This window comes from Trachypithecus francoisi, unplaced genomic scaffold, assembly GCF_009764315.1.
Source record: "Trachypithecus francoisi isolate TF-2019V2 unplaced genomic scaffold, Tfra_2.0 Lachesis_group9, whole genome shotgun sequence".
In the NCBI taxonomy this organism is placed as follows: domain Eukaryota; kingdom Metazoa; phylum Chordata; class Mammalia; order Primates; family Cercopithecidae; genus Trachypithecus; species Trachypithecus francoisi.
The window spans coordinates 23,942,935-23,959,927 of record NW_022681474.1 but is presented as its reverse complement, the minus strand read 5'-3'; the positions used below and the strand labels follow the sequence as shown (position 1 = coordinate 23,959,927).

Sequence of the window (16,993 nt, the reverse complement as noted above, 5' to 3'; positions counted from 1 at the left end):
ATTGAAAAACGAAAAGTTAAAAAAAGAATTAATCCTACTGGCTGCCTGGCTCAACGCCCAAGAATGAAGTCTAAAACTGCTTATAAATTCTTCATAAACTGGCCTCTTCTTAGCTAGTCTCATCTTACCATACTCTTCAGTCTCACCCAACCCACCCTCACATTCTAAACTGATGTTCCTGAAAAGACCTGTCCTCTCTTAACTCTTCACATAAATAGACTCTGAAAGGTTCAACTTGAGCGCAAGATTCCAAAAGGAAAGTACACAAAAAGGACAGAGGTACCAGGTAACTCTCAATGCTAGAAAACTTTTACAAAGACATAGAAAAGTCATTCCAATGATTTGACTGAGAGTTTTATTCCTTTGAGGGCCACAGAAGAAAGTAGTCTAGCTCTCTTCAAAGAGACGAGTAATCCTATTCTATGGTTTAAGTGTGGTGTGTTCCTGCCAAAACTCACGTTGAAATTTGCCAATGTGATAGTACTGAGAGCTGATGGGGCCTTTAAGAGGCATTTGGGTTACGGGACTACCCTCATGAATGTATTAATGCAGCTTTCGTGAGGCTGGGTTGATTCTTGCAGGAATAGATTAGAAGGCTGCCTCTCATGTTTGGTCTCCCATTCTGCACATGTGTACCTGTTTCCCCTTCAGCTTCTTTGCCATGTAAACATAAGAATCAGACTTGGAAGGTAGCATGCACACGTGATTTCTAGTAATTTTCAAAGTGCCTTGTGCTGATTCTCACGGGCCTAGCCATCTGCCCCAGCTCTGCCCTGGATTGATAGCTGTTATCGATCTTGATGAAAGAGCAATTGATGCTCTCAGCGAATTTAATGAAGGAGCTCTGTCTGTACTACAGCAGTTCAAGGAAAGTGACTTATCACATGTTCAGAACAAAAGTGCATTTTTATGTGGAGTTTAGAAGACCTATAGGCAGAGAGAAAACAGGGGAGCTAGGTGCAAGAGTCCACAAAGGGACCTGATGAAGCAAAGATCAAGGCCTTGCTTGAGAGAACTGGTTATACTCTGAATGTAACCACAGGAGAGAGGAAGTATGGTGGGCCTCCATCAAACAGTGTGTACTCTGGCGTGCAACCTGGAATTGGAAAAAGGTGTTTATAGGTAAAATACCAAGAGATTCATATGAGGATGAGTTGGTGCCCCTTTTTGAGAAGGCCAGTACCATTTGCGATCTATGTCTTATGATAGATCCACTGTCTGGTCAGAATAGAGGGTATGCATTTATCACTTTCTGTGGAAAGGAAGCTGCACAGGAAGCTGTGAAACTGTGACAGCTATGAAATTCGCCCTTTGGTAAACAACATGGAGTACGCATTTCTGTGGCAAACAACAGACTTTTTGTTGGATCCATTCTGAAGAATAACACTAAAGAAAATATTCTGGAAGAATTCAGTAAAGTCACAGAGGGTTCGGTGGATGTTATTCTCTATCATCAACCTGATGACAAAAAGAAGAAATGGGAGTTCTGCTTCCTGGAATATGAGGATCACAAGCCAGATGCCGGCTGATGAGTGGAAAAGTAAAAGTATGGGGAAATGCAGTTACAGTTGAATGGACTGACCCTGTGAAGAACCAGATCCAGAAGTCATAGCTAAGGTAAAAGTATTGTTTGTGAGAAATTCGGGCACAGACAAAATATTGGAAAAGTCATTTTCTGAATCTGGAGAACTTCAAAGAGTAAATAAGTTGAAAAATGATGCATTTGTTCATTCTGAAGACAGAGGAGCAGTCGTTAAGGCCATGGATGAAATGAATGGCAAAGAAATAGAAGGGGAAGAACTTGAAATAGTCTTAGCCAAGCCACCAGACAAGAAAAGGAAAGAGCGCCAAGCTGCTAGACAGGCCTCCAGAAGCACTGCATATGAAGATTATCACTACACCCTCCTCCTCGAATGCTGCCTCCAACTAGAGGTTGGGGGAGAGGTAGATATGGCTACCCCCCAGATCACTACGGCATGAAGATTACTATGGTTATTAATATCACAACTATCATGGAGGTTATGAAAATTCCCTACTATGGCTATGATGATGGCTATGCAGTAACAGAAAGAGGAGGAAGGGGAGGGCAGGGTGCTCCACCACCACCAAGGGGGAGAGGAGCACCACCTCCAAGAGATAGAGCTGGCTATTAACAAAGGGGGGCATCTTTGGGACCACCAAGAGGCTCTAGGGGTGGCAGAGGGGGTCCTGCACAACAGCAGAGAGGCCGTGGCTGCGGTTCCCGTGGATCTTGGGGCAATCAGGAGGCAATGTAGGAGGCAAGAGAAGGCAGATGTTTACAACCAACCTGATTCCAAGCATCGTCAGACCAACTAGCAGAACTGGGTCTCTCAACCCATCGCTCAGCAGCCACTTCAGCAAGGTGGTGACTATTCTGGTAACTATGGTTACAATAATGACAACCAGGAATTTTATCAGGATACTCAATGTGCAACAGTGGAAGTAGACAAGTAAGTGCTTGAAAATGATAATGGCAAGATACGACTGGCTCTAGATCTACACTCTTCAAAAAAATTTTTGCTTAACTGTTTCATCTTTAAGTAGCAATTTGCTGCCATTTGTATTGGGCTGAATAAATCACTATTGTGTATATACTCAAGTACGTTTATTTTTCCTCTTTTCATAAATGCTCTTGGACATTAGTGGGCTTACAGAGTTCCCTTATTCTGGGAGTTATAATGTTTTTATCATTTCAGGCTTCATTTTAGCTTCAAAACAAGCTGAGCACACTGTTAAGTCATGATTTTGCAGAACCTTTGCTTTTGAAGAGTTTCACTTTTTTGGATCTAGAATAAATTACATAGAAGTATGGAGTATGCTGTAAATAAAAATACAAGCTAGTGCTATGTCTTAGTAGTCTTAAGAAATTAAAGCAAACACATTTAAGTTTTCTTGTACTGAAAATAACCTATGATTGTATGTTTTGCATTTTTAGAAGTAGGTTAACTGTGTTTTTAAATTGTTATAACTTCACGCCATTGAAATCTGCCCTACAAAATTTGTTTGGCTTAAACATCAAAAGCCATGACAATTTGTTCTTTGATGTGATTGTATTTCCAATTTCTTGTTCATGTAAGATTTCAATAAAACTAAAAAATCTATTAAAAAAAAAAAGAACCATAGATTAAAAGTCAACACAACTCCATTTTCTTCTAACCACTATAAGTTACTGCAAATCATTGACCTTTGAACAAGTCATTTAAACCCTCCATGAAAAACACAGCTTCACAATTCTTAGAGGGCTTTTTAAAAGATTTCAAATTGAGTGGGGTAGAAGTGAGGTTGGTGCTTTTAAAACTTTCTAACAAGTATAAAAAGAATTAGAAAAAACAGTCCTTTGACAGCAGTAACTCTTACTAAAGATCATTCCTAGTGATTTTGACTACAGTCAAATCAACTGTGCATTCTATGTATCACTTGTGTTACTGAAGGAAAACACAACTGTTTTACAGTTGTGACATATATTTTGTGTGTGTGTGTGTGTGTGTGTGTGTGTGTGTGTGTGTGTATTTGATCTCTGCCCCCAGTTTCTGGCACAGAACTTCTAAAAACTCTTTGACGTCCTGAGTGATGGGGTGGTAAGAGCATTTTTTGTTATAATAGTTGGTCTTATTCTCAGATTCCTGGCACAGAGCTTGTAAAACTCTTTGAATTCCCCTAGTGATCATAATAAGCCCCTTTCAACCACACTTGAGTTTACACTAATAAGGTAAATCTTGGAGGATAGATGCTGGTCACCAGAGGAACCAACCATGTGATCAGAGATTTGGAACTTTAAGCCCTACCCTGGTACCTCTGTGGAGGGGTGAAGGGCTGGAGGTTGAATTCAATCACCAATGACCAAACATTTAATAAATTGTGCCTACATAATGGGAAACCTCCACAAAAAATCTTAACAATGAAGTTCTGAGAGGTTCCTGGTCAGTGAACACAATGAGATGCTGTGTGGGTGGAGCACCTGGAGAGGGCATGGAAGCTCTACCTACCTCCCCATAACTTGTCCTATGTGTCTCTTCCATCCAGCTGTTCCTGAGCTGTATCTTTCACAATACATAATAATAAATAGTGTTCTGGAGTTCTGTGAGCTACTGTAGCAAATTACCTAATCTAAGGAGAAGGTTGTGTGGAACCCCTAATTCATAACCAGTTGGTCAAAAGTACAGGCGACAATCTGGGACTCGCAACTGGTCACTGAAATGGAGACAGTCTCATGGGACCCAGTATCTATGGAATCTGCACTGAGTCTAGGTAATATCAGAACTGAATTGTAGGACACTGACTTGGTGTCCACAGAGAATAGGATGATTAATTGGTGTAGGAAAAAACCCACATGATTGTTGTCGAAAGTGTAATTATAGAACAACAGTATGTTTTCCTTTTACTAATCAACATCAACTAACATTAACAGACATAACAAATATTAGAAGGCATTCTACTGAAATAATAATTCACAATTTGAACTCTTAGTGACTGAATTTAACCCTGACAGACATGGCTTTAATTAATTTCAAATATACACTCTGGTTCCTTTTAAAATATATACCAAATTTTCAATTTTTACAGAAACCATCCTTTAAATTAGCCTAGGTGGTGGCTCACGCCTGTAATCCCAGCACTTTGGGAGGCCAAAGCAGGATGGCTTCTATGCAGCATTAGAGACTAGCCTAGGCAACATAGGGAGACCTCGTCTCTACAAATTAAAAAAAAAAAAAAAAAAAAAAATTGGCCAGGCATGGTGGCATATGCTTGTAGTCCCAGCTACTCAGGAGGCTGAGGGAGGAGGATCCCTTAAGCCCCACAGATCAAGGCTGCAGTGAACTACTGCAGTGCCACTGCACTCCAGTCTGGGCCACAGAGCGATACTTCATCTCAAAAAAATAAAGAAATAAATAAACAAGAAAAAACAAAGTATCCCTTCCTTATTCAAAGCCATATTTCACCATTAACTTTTCTTCTCCCCTTGCTTGCACTATAGGTAGTACCTAACCAGTGCTAATACAGCTTGAATCACACAGCACTTCTCTGCAAAGCAAAGGCTATATATTTTTAAATTTTTCCTATAACCATATGAAATTGTAAGTTAAAAGTTGTTGTTTATTTCATTTTTAAATAATTTGCATACCACAGTATTTAATATTAAATATAAAATAACAATATCACTTATTTATACTTCAAAAAATAGTATTTTTAAATACACAAAGAGAAACAGATGCCAGGATCAATGTGGTGGACCAGGCCTGAGGCGTGACAGAAAAGGGACCCACATTCATGGAAAATGAAACTCGTCCTCTTTTGCCCTGCGGGCCTCTCGTCTCTGGTTTACACCCATGGGCAGTACATGGGCGGCAGGGGTGTGGAATCACATTCAACCTCCCTGCCTCTGCCATTAACCTTGTGGCACCAGTGGAGCTGGGGGGGGGCGTCCAACACAACAGGCACCCCTCGCTCACCTCCTTTTCAAAAATTAAACTCTTGGCTGGCCGCGGTGGCTCACGCCTGTAATCCCAGCACTTTGGGAGGCTGAGGCGGGCAGATCATGAGGTCAGGAGATCAAGACCACCCTGGCTAACACAGTGAAACGCCGTCTCTACTAAAAATACAAAAAAATTAGCCAGGCGTGGTGGCGGGCACCTATAGTCCCAGCTACCCAGGAGGCTGAGGCAGGAGAATGGCGTAAATCCGAGAGGCAGAGCTTGCGGTAAGCTGAGATCGTGCCACTGCACTCCAGCCTGGGCGATAGAGCGAGACTCCGTCTCAAAAAAAAAAAAAGAGGGGGTAAGGGGGGATCACGAGGTCAGCAGATCAAGACCATCCTGGCTAACACGGTGAAATCCTGTCTCTACTAAAAAAGAAAAAATACAAAAAATACAAAAAATTAGCTGGGCATGGTGGCGGGCGCCTGTAGTCCCAGCTACTCAGAAGGCTGAGATAAGAGAATGGTGTGAACCCGGGAGGCGGAGCTTGAAGTGAGCTGAGATTGAGCCACTGCACTCCAGCCTGGGCGACTGGGCGAGACTACATCTCAAAAAAAAAAAAAAATTCCTTGTCAGGGTATGGTGGCTCACACCTGTAATCCCAGTACTTTAGAAGGCCAAGGCGGGTGGATCACCTGAGGTCAGGAGTTCGATACCAGCCTGGCCAAACCCCGTCTCTACTAAAAATACAGAAAATTAGCCGGGCGTGGTGGGAGGTGCCTGCAATCCCAGCTACTCAGGAGGCTGAGGCAGGAGAATCACTTGAACCAGGGAGACGGAGGTTGCAGGGAGCCAAGATCGAGACATTGCACTCTAGCCTGGGCGACAAAAGCAAGACTCCATCTCAATAAATAAATAAATAAACAAAAAGTCTTAAAATTGTAAATTTAAAAAAAAAGAAAAATAAGTGCCAGAATGAAGGCAGATAAAAGATAAAAATTCAGAAAGTGGTTCAATGTGTATCTTATGAACAGTATCATCAAAATTTAGCTCATAATATACAACATAGATGCTCCTCACCTTACAATGCAACTACTCCCAATAAACCCATCATACGTTGAAAATTTCCTGTTAAAAATGTGCTTTCAACTCACAGTATTTTCAATTTACAAAAAGTTTATCCTGACATAACTCCATGGCAAATCGAGAAGCACAATAAATGTGTATTATTTTCATACCATTGTAAAGTCTAAAAACCGTAATTCAAACTATTTCAAGTTGGGAACTGTCTGTTTCAAAAATACTAATGTCTGACTGGATTATGAGCATTACCTTTCAATGCAACACTAAAAACATGCTGGGCATATTTTCAAGACAACTGTACTGAACACAAAAATCTTAAAAGAGGGGCCAGGTGCAGTGGCTCACGCCTGTAATCCCAGCACTTTGGGAGGCCGAGGTGGGCGGATCATGAGGTCAGGAGTTCGAGATCAGCCTGACTAACATGGTGAAACTCCGTATCTACTAAAAAATACAAAAATTACTGGGTGTGGTGGTGTGCACCTGTAATCCCAGCTACTCAGGAGGCTGAGGCAGGAGAATCGCTTGAACGCGGGAGGTGGAGGTTGCAGTGAGCCAAGACTGTGCCACTGCACTCCAGCCTAGGCAACAGAATGCCAGCCTAGGCAACACTCCAGCCTAAGTGAGGAAAAAAAAAAAAAAGCTTAAAAGAGGTAAGGAAAGAAGGATAAAAAGTCTGATAGTCTGTAACACTCAATCTTTTAACTATAGTATCACTTATATCATTATAATCATCCCATATTTTTAAAGTCCTTTCCCAAATATTCCCAAGCCAAGCAAGCATGTCCAACAATAAACTTATAGTATGTTTACTTCATTTACAGTGTGTTTACTTTATAGCTGACCAGTAAATCTGTTGTTAAAAACAAAATGTAAAAATAGATTCAAATTTGACAGCAAAAAAATTATGTTAAACTTATATATGCCAAAAGTAAAATCCAAATAGTACTTACATACTTCTAAATATTAAAGCTAAACAAGTTTGGCTAAACCAATGTTTTATAATCTAGCACCCATTCAATGACCACAAAAAGTTCTTAAAATACAAAATTTAATTCATTCCCAGAGCAAAAAAAGATTTATACACGCAGTCATTAGCACTATACTCACTCAACACCATACCATATTTAATAACTGTCCTTCAAATAACATGACAGGGCATATCTTAAAATAAATACGATCATATAGTAAGTGCTTTTTAAACAAGATAATATGCATGAAATGGCAGAAGACCATTAATAGTAAGGCTTCCCTCTTCACAATTTAGAATGAGTCCTGCCTAAGAATCCCTAGTGGATGGCTTAAAAAGCTTAAATAAACTTTCATGGTGCTAAAACTGCTAATTAAACCAACCCCGCTATTTTTTTTATCAGCAATCTAATCAACAATAAACAAGACAGGCTCCTACTATCATCACTTTATAACAAACCACCTCAAAAAGAAATCAAGATATACATGTTTACTTGCTGCTTGAGATCTAAAAAAAAGTGTGTGTATGTGTGCTTATGTGTGTGTGTGTATGTATGTATGTAGGTATGTCACCAGGCACGGTGGCTCACGCCTGTAATCCCAGCACTTTGGGAGGCCAAGGCGGGCAGATCGCATGAGGCCAGGAGTTGGAGACCAGCCTGGACAACATAGTGAAACCCCGTCTCTACTAAAAATACAAATAAATTAGCCAGGCATGGTGGCATGTGCCTGTAATCCCAGCTACTAGGGAGGATGAGGCATGACAATCGCTTGAACCCGCGAGGCAGAGATTGCAATAATGCGAGATCACGCCACTGTACTCCAGCCTGGGCAACAGAGCTACTAGGGAGGCTGTGGCACGAGGATCATTTGAACCCAGGAGGCAGAGGTTGCCGTAACTTGAGATCACACCACTGCACTCCAGCCTGGGCGACAGGGTGGGACTGTGTCTCCAAACAAATAAATAAATGCCTAACAATGACCCTAAAGTTATAATTATTTCACTCATAATAGATAATTTACTCTCAAAACTACTTAAGTTTTTTAAATGTTTAACTCAAAAAAAGGCACAAACAAAGTCAAACCAAAATGTTTGTTTTCTTTTTTTTTCTTTTGAGACACAGTCTCGCTCCGTCGCCCAAGCTGGAGTGCAGAGGCACGAACGATCTCAGCTCACTGCAATCTCCGCCTCCGAGGTTCAAGCGATTCTCCTGCCTCAGCCTCCTGAGTAGCTGGGATTACAAACAACCACCACCATGCCCGGATGATTTTTTTTTTCATATTTTTAGTAGAGACACAGTTTCACCATGTTGGCCAGGCTGGTCTCAAACTCCTCCACCTCCCTCAGCCTCCCAAAGTGCTGGGCTTTACAGGCTTGAGCCACCATGCCCATCCCAAAATGTTTTTAAACAATTATTTGTTGGTATTTACCAAATCATATTTACAAATACGAAAATGATACGGGATCTAAATTTTAAATACAGTCTGCAGAAATATTTCCAAAACTAGCATATACCAACTTTCTAAGAAAAATATTCTTTTCCAATTGACAATGTCCTTTTTATCTTCACTTCCTTAAAAACAATTCATAATAGATTTTTTTTAAAGAGACAGGGGTCTCACTCTGTCACCCAAGCTGGTATGCACTGGCACAATCCCAGCACCCCACAGCCTCCACTCAAGCAATCCTCTCGCCTCAGCCTCCTGGGTAGTTGGGACTACAGGCATCCACCACCATGCTCAGCTAATGGCAATATGTTCTTAAAGAACAAATTAAGTACAAATGATTTTCCAGTATTATTTTTTAGTTTATTAAAAAGTATTTCCTATAAAGCAAGTAAAAATGTAAGCAGGAAAACAGGCAAGTCAGAAAAGACAGATTAGTATTTAGGCAAGCTTTTAGTGTTTTAATTAAAAGACAAAATATTCTCAAACAAAAGATATGACATTTAGCCACTGGAAAAAATTAATAAACCATTAGCACCACTGAAAAAGAAAAAATAGCCAAGAATATATAGAACTTCAAAATTGTTATTATAAAGGAAAAAAGCTGATAATTACTTACAGGTGAAGTAATCAGTTAATAATATATAGCAACAAACTATTATGGCTGAAGTCACCTAAAGATTTCACAAGATGACCACAGTAACACATGCAAGAAATCTCTCTCATGCTTTCAACAAAGCTGTAATCTAAATTGTCAGTTGCAATGGGTAAAACCATATTCACAAATATGGCATTAAACCTGTCCTTTCATTAAATACTCTTTATTAGTCAAAATGTTTCTATATTTCAATGTTTCCATTTAACTATCAAGAACGTAATTTTATCTAAAAAGGCAAAAAAAAAAACTCTATTAAGTAGATGTGCTACAAATTTAGCAACAACAAATCCACTTACTTTTTTCTCTTTCTCATGATGTTTATCCTGAGAGTGAGAGGAAGAATCACTTAAACTTTGATCATATGACCTATTAGATCCCCGTTTGCTCTTTTTCTAAAAAAGAAAATATATATACATATATGTATATGTATATAAAACTTTTTAAAATAATCTTTGTGTTAGGTTTAAACCAATTCAACTATGAAGTATTTTTAATGTCTACTGAAATTTTTAAAAGTCTATTTCAATCTATATAATCCAGTTTAGACACCATTCATATATTATCCATTGCATTATAAAAGAAAATCTCAACATTAATGCCATATTTTTGTAAATTAAAATGTGTGAAAATAGATCATCTATTTTCAAATAAGCTACTATATATTTTCAACATCAGCTTAAAAATAAAAAGTTGCAACAAAAAGAGAAAATGCCGTATTAAAAAAGGGTGCCAAGACTAGAACAGAAAAGTAAACATTTGAAGTGTTACTTTATGCCACTAGGAAAAGCAAGAAGACTTTTAATCTTATACCATCAGTATTAAGGTATACAGTTTTCTAAAAATTTATCTCTGCAGTTCAATAAATAATCCCTGCACATTATATTTGATAAAACAAATAAAGAAAAAAATTTAAAAATTAAAGGAAATGTCAGTATTAGACTCATGCATTTTTCAAAGCATTACTAAAAAGCATCACACATTTCTGTTTAAAACACTTGTACCATTGCATAATTAAGTATGAAGGTGAGAGTTATTTGAGGTGTTTAAAAGTTGGTGGTACCACATCTAATTGGTGTAAACTAGATAAAAATAACCATTAAAAAGTTCAAATTCCATGCAAATGTAAAGATTATACAATCTTATTAATTAAAGACATTTTTCCCAACTATCAAATGGGATATCATCAAGTCTATAATGAGCAATAAGAAAATTCTATTTGCACAAACTTCAAAATCCATTTTTTTATTTATATCATCTCTCATTTAGAAAATGAACATTTCACTATGCTTGTAACACCCAGGAAGAAAAACTTTCAATTTTATAATCTCAAAATGTGTTAGTCATTAAAATAAATCAAAGCATTCAGCATTAAAGGATATACAGATACACACTCTTAAGTAATTCATATACAAGAACCAAAATATTAAAGAGGCCTAAGCTGCTGCTCACTTCATAAGACAGGAGCCCCTTGTGGTATTTATTTTCAAAAGAAATAGCACCATTCACAAGGGAAATATAATAATTTAAAAATCAGAAACTAAAAGAAAAATAAAGAAGCCTTAAATCTTCAGTGTATGCATATCTACCACTAAAAAGAATGAGAAACAGACACCTGGGACATCAGACATACTGACCCTTCAAAGGAACATGGATACAAATATGTAACACCCAATCAAATATTACTAACTCAATCACCATGATCCTATGTGACAGCAAACAGTGACCAAATCTAAAGAATTCCCAAAGTTGTATTTAAATAAATTTTTCTGAAGGTTTTTAAGCAAGTTACAAAAGAGCCTTACTTCAGTTTTACTATTTCCCAGTAAATAAAAATGAAAATAAATAAATGGGTAATAGTAATTAAGCAGAAAATGAGAAACAAAGTGATAATCACAAAATGTATAATTGGTGCCAAAAATCCAATTAACTAAAGGTGTTAAAAATATAAAGTTTTCTACAGATTAATTTTTTTCACTAAATGTACACCAACATTCACTGTCAATATTAATATATATTCTTTTTTTTTTTTTTTTTTTGAGACGGAGTTTCACTCTTGTTGCCCAGGCTGGAGTGCAATGACACATCTCTGCTCACTGGAACCTCCATCTCCCGGGTTCAAGCAATTCTCCTGCCTCAGAGTCCCAAGTAGCTGGGATTACAGGCATGCACCAGCACACCCCGCTAATTTTGTATTTTTAGTAGAGACGACGTTTCTCCATGCTGGTCAGGCTGGTCTCCAATTCCCAACCTCAGGTGATCCGCCCGCCTCCGCCTCCCAAAGTGCTGGGATTACAGGTGTGAGCCACAACACCCGGCCTAATACTAATATTTATTCTAAATGAGAGTATTTAAGAATATTCACCTTTACAAATACACTGAAACAAGCAAAATCTTTTAAAATTACTATTAATAGATCTTTTTACTTCCAATAAAGAACATGCTAAACACAATCTCAAGCCAAAAACTCAAGGACAGAAGAACTGTTATATGCTTTTTTAAATAAAAGTGTCATTCTATTGTCAACACTAATCATAATCACTTCATTAAATCCAAGACAAATTCTTACCAGCTTACTAAAATGGTATTTACAGTAGCCACAGTATTGGACATTATCGGCACCATTACCTTCTTCTTCACAAAGCAGTCCGGCAAACTGAGCGCTGAAAATAAAAGCCAAGTATATTATTGATATTCTAAAATCACAGTACCTGTATATATAAGCAAATAAAATTTACTTCCAATCATTCATGCTCTGAGAAAATACAACTCCTAAGAAAAAAAAATGAGAAAATAAAAAGCTTTATTCTAGCTGTGACCAAGTATATTTCACCCCAATGTGCAACTGATCTTTATTTAAAGTTATGTTTATGGCTTAAAACAAACTCTTCATACATCTCTATTAGGATGAAGATGTATACATGTTTTATGTCTCCAAATAGACAAGTTTAAGATCCATTCTCTTCCCCCTCAATCCCACCCCATCAGTTAACACTTTGTTTTATTTTTTCAATCTGTCACAGGTACAAACAGAAAGGCCATGCCTCTAAAGGGCTAAAGGGATGGTATTTAGCCCATGGATGCAGATTATATAACATTACAAGGAAAACATGCATTCACTCAAGACTCTAAGTGCTTTAAGTCACAGCACAATAAGCAAGATAAACATAAATTGTGATTTTCAGTCAAAAGCAATGGAAGAAATGAAAATGAAACCTAATGTTACAATTTTTTTTTTTTTTCGGAGACAGGGTTTTGTTCTGTCACCCAGGCTGGAGTGCAGTGCTGCAATGAAAGCTCACTGCAGCCTTGACCTCCTAGGCTCAGGCAATCCTCCCACCTCCGCCTCCCAAATAGCTGGGACTACAGGAGTACACCATCACACCTGGCTAATTTTGTTTTTATTTTTCGTAGAGATGAGGTGTCTTGCTATGTTGTCCAGGCTGCTCTTTAACTCCTGGGCTCAAGCAACCCTCCCACTTTGGCCTCCTAAAGTGCTGGGATTACAGGCTAGCCACTGCACCCAGCTAATATTCTTTTTTTTTTTTTTGAGATGGAGTCTCATTCTGTTCAGTGGCATGATCTCAGCTCACCACAACCTCAGCCTCCCAGGCTCAAGCAATTCTCCCACCTCAGCCTCCCGAGTAGCTGGGATTATAGGAGCGCTTCACCACGCCTGGCTAATTTTTTTGTATTTTTAGTAGAAATGGGGTTTCACCATGTTGCCCAGGGTGGCTCCGAACTCCTGAGCTCAGGCAATCTGCCCACCTCGGTCTCCCAAAGTGCTGGGATTACAGGAATAAGCCACCGTGCCTGGAATATTCATTTTTAAAAACAAAACGCTGAAGTTTCTAATCATCATATTTTCAATTTGACCTTTCACACTTTTAACATTCCAAAATTATATTAGTATACAGATCTCATACCCCAAAAACTACTTTCATCTTTGAGAAATTTGGTACAGTCATTACGAGAATTTATAAAAGTCAAAAACCGTTTTCCATTTCACAAGAGTAGTATAAAACAGATTTCATATAACCAAACACTAAAAACTCAGGAAATGAGCATGTACTTACACTGGCAGTGAGGCATAGACTGATTCTTAAAATTAGTAAGTGCACAGATTATTCCCGACCTTTTTATTTGGAACTGTTACCTATTATGTAAAATACATTGTTGTAAATAATTTTTGCCCTTGAAATTTTGTTGCTGAAAGGATATATTTTTTTTCTTTTTTTTTTTTTTGAGACAGAGTCTTGGTTGTCTCCAGGCTGGAGTGCAATGGCACAATCTCAGTTCACTGCAAATTCCACCTCCTGGGTTCAAGCGATTCTCTTGCCTCAGCTTCCTGAGTAGCTGGGATTACGGGCACGTGCCACCACACCTGGCTAATTTTTGTATTTTTAGTAGAGACAGGGTTTTGCCATGTTGGCCAGGCTGGTCTGGACCTCCTGACCTCAGGTGATCCACCCTCCTCAGCCTCCCAAAGTGCTGGAATTACAGGTGTGGGCCACTGCACCCGGCATGAAAGAGTATCTTAAGTAAATTTTTGAGAAGTCTCATTGTAATATTGAGAATGACAATGGTTACACTACTTCTCATTTGAGACACAGAAGGTAAGGAGGTACTATCATTCACTGAATCCTTATATTCAGACACTGCACTAACCTTACCTAGATTAGCTCATTTAATCATAATAACAAACTGAAGGATAGGTAATCAATACCAAAATTTTAAACAAGATGAAACTGAAGCTTACAGAGAATAAGACATCAGAACCAGGGTCCACTTACGGCAAAATCACTCTGGTAAACACATTTGGTTATTAGAATTATCTTTATTACAAATAAGTAAATGTTAACATACAAACTACACCAATAAAGTTTACCATAATTAATATTTGAGTATCTAAGTGTTTAACTTATGATTGTTATGCAAGGTATTTGCCAAGTTCAGTTCTGTGCAACAATGGAAACATCCTTACCATGTTACATGGAAAGCCTGTCGACATCCATGTTTATTACATGTCATGCAAGCACCAGTGGCTGCTTTGCTTTCTCTTCCTTGTTCATCACAAATGTAGCAAGTCTTGCAGTAAAAAAAAAAAAAAAGACAAAAATCATACATGTTCTTAACATGAATCAGAATTTTACTTATCTTCAGATAAGTAATTAAATCAGAATTTAATTATCTTCAGAAATAAAGATCAGGTATACTAACTAACCTACCTTAACTCAAAATATGAATTCATTTTGGATAAGAATCTGATTTTTGCATATAATACAAACAGAAAAACATAAACAAAGACATACAAATAGTCCTATTAAAAAAATTCACAAAGGCATTGTCTTCATCAGTCTCACAAACTTTGCAAGACAGGAAGACTCTTCCCAGGCACTGAGGCCGTGGGCCAGAACACAGTCTACCACACCTCTTCTTCCCAACACCTTGTCATCAAAACTGATTCTTGTACCAAGGGTGTAAAAACAATGTTTATCTTTCCCCTCTGCAGGAAGTAATCATATCTAAGACAGTTTGAAACAGAGTGTTGGGACCTAAGAGACAAAGAACAGCCCTACATGAATGAGCAAGGTTTAAGGTCATTTATTTAAACTGTCTGTGAGGAATCCTATCATTCAGCCCCACCAAGCTGATATATGTAGGCTACAAAAGAAGATACTTTACCTAAGTAGGTCAGAAATGCCCAAGAGATACAAAGTCAATGAACACTCCCAGAAACTTTGACTGACATCTTCCATTTCCCATGTGCAAATAACAGGCAATATTAACTTTTCACAGCTCAAAATCATGAGTGGTCATGTGACAGAAGACTGAATTGCAAAAACAACAATCTGTAACTATCAGTGTACAATAAAATCAGCAGACTGCAAGTCTGAGGATATAAAAAGTTATGTCTAACTACATATAATCAGGTGATACATGTCAAAAAAGAAACTGATTTATAAATAGTAATAAAGTATAACCTAGCCCAACTTCAGTACAACCATATCCTTTCATTCACTCTGCACTGCGGTGGCAAATAACACCATGCAACAATATTTACAAGGACACAGTAAAACAAACAAACAAAAAAAAACAAAAAACTAATTATCTAACTAGGTACATGATTTCAACTCCTCTACTGAAAAACTAGAATTTGCTGGGCATGGTGGCTCACACCTGTAATCCCAGCACTTCGGGAAGCCAAGGCGGGTGGATCACCTGCGGTCAGGAGTTTGAGACCAGCCTGGCCAAAATGGTGAAACCCCATCTCTACTAAAATTACAAAAAAAAAAAATTAGCCAAGCATGGTGGTGGGTGCCTGTAATGCCAGCTACTCAGGAGGCTGAGGCAGGAGAATCGCTTGAACCAGGCAGGTGGAAGTTACAGTGAGCCGAGATCATGCCATTGCACTCTAGCCTGGGCACCAAGAGAGAGACTCCATCTAAAAAAAAAAAGAAAAAAGACGCCAGGCGCGGTGGCTCAAGTCTGTAATCCCAGCACTTTGGGAGGCCGAGACGGGCGGATCACGAGGTCAGGGATCAAGACCATCCTGGCTAACACGGTGAAACCCCGTCTCTACTAAAAATACAAAAACTAGCCGGGCGAGGTGGCGAGCGCCTGTAGTCCCAGCTACTCGGGAGGCTGAGGCAGGAGAATGGCGTGAAACCGGGAGGCGGAGCTTGCAGTGAGCTGAGATCCGGCCACTGCACTCCAGCCTGGGCGACAGAGCGAGACTCCATCTCAAAAAAAAAAAAAAAGAAAAAAGAAAAACTAGGATTCAGACTCAACTGAATTGCAAACATCACTTTATACCTCTAAAAAGTAAAATCCCAAATAACAACAAATCCTATCTAGACACACTGAATAAAAGTATTTCTAAGTACCAGTTACAATGGAAGAATTTTGCATGCATTTTTTCCTACAAATGATCAAAAAAATTTAAAAAGAAAATAATAGAGCACACCGAAACAATAACATTCTTTATTTATTTATTTTTTTTGAGACGGAGTCTCGTTCTGTCGCCCAGGCTGGAGTGCAGTGGCCAGATCTCAGCTCACTGCAAGCTCCGCCTCCCGGGTTCACGTCATTCTCCTGCCTCAGCCTCCCGAGTAGCTGGGACTACAGGCACCCGCCACCTCGCCCGGCTAGTTTTTTGTATTTTTTAGTAGAGACGGGGTTTCACCCTGTTAGCCAGGATGGTCTCGATCTCCTGACCTCGTGATCCGCCCATCTCGGCCTCCCAAAGTGCTGGGATTACAGGCTTGAGCCACCGCGCCCGGCCCGAAACAATAACATTCTATATGGCAAAATTTGGGGAAAATATGCAAAAGAGGCCTCAAATACCTCAGTAACTTCCAAAGAGCGGACAGTGAATAGAAATCATTTAACTAGCCCATAAAACTTT

The 16,993-nt window shown here is 38.8% G+C and overlaps 1 protein-coding gene and 1 pseudogene across 3 annotated transcripts in view; one reads left to right on the top strand and one right to left on the bottom strand.

Annotated features, from left to right (window-relative positions):
- Positions 1-16,993, bottom strand: part of LOC117082658 (protein AF-10) — a 221,636-nt gene that overhangs the window by 114,780 nt on the left and 89,863 nt on the right. For 2 of the 3 annotated variants that reach the window (XM_033209556.1, XM_033209554.1), the window contains 3 exons: positions 14,570-14,673; positions 12,155-12,248; positions 9,885-9,980 (listed from right to left, as the gene is read on the bottom strand). The gene's annotated coding sequence lies outside the window, so the exon portion shown is untranslated. Of the gene's footprint in view, positions 1-9,880; positions 9,981-12,154; positions 12,249-14,569; positions 14,674-16,993 lie in introns of those variants that run through there. The other variant, XM_033209555.1, reaches the window with a different exon arrangement.
- Positions 1,055-2,475, top strand: LOC117082228 (annotated as a pseudogene).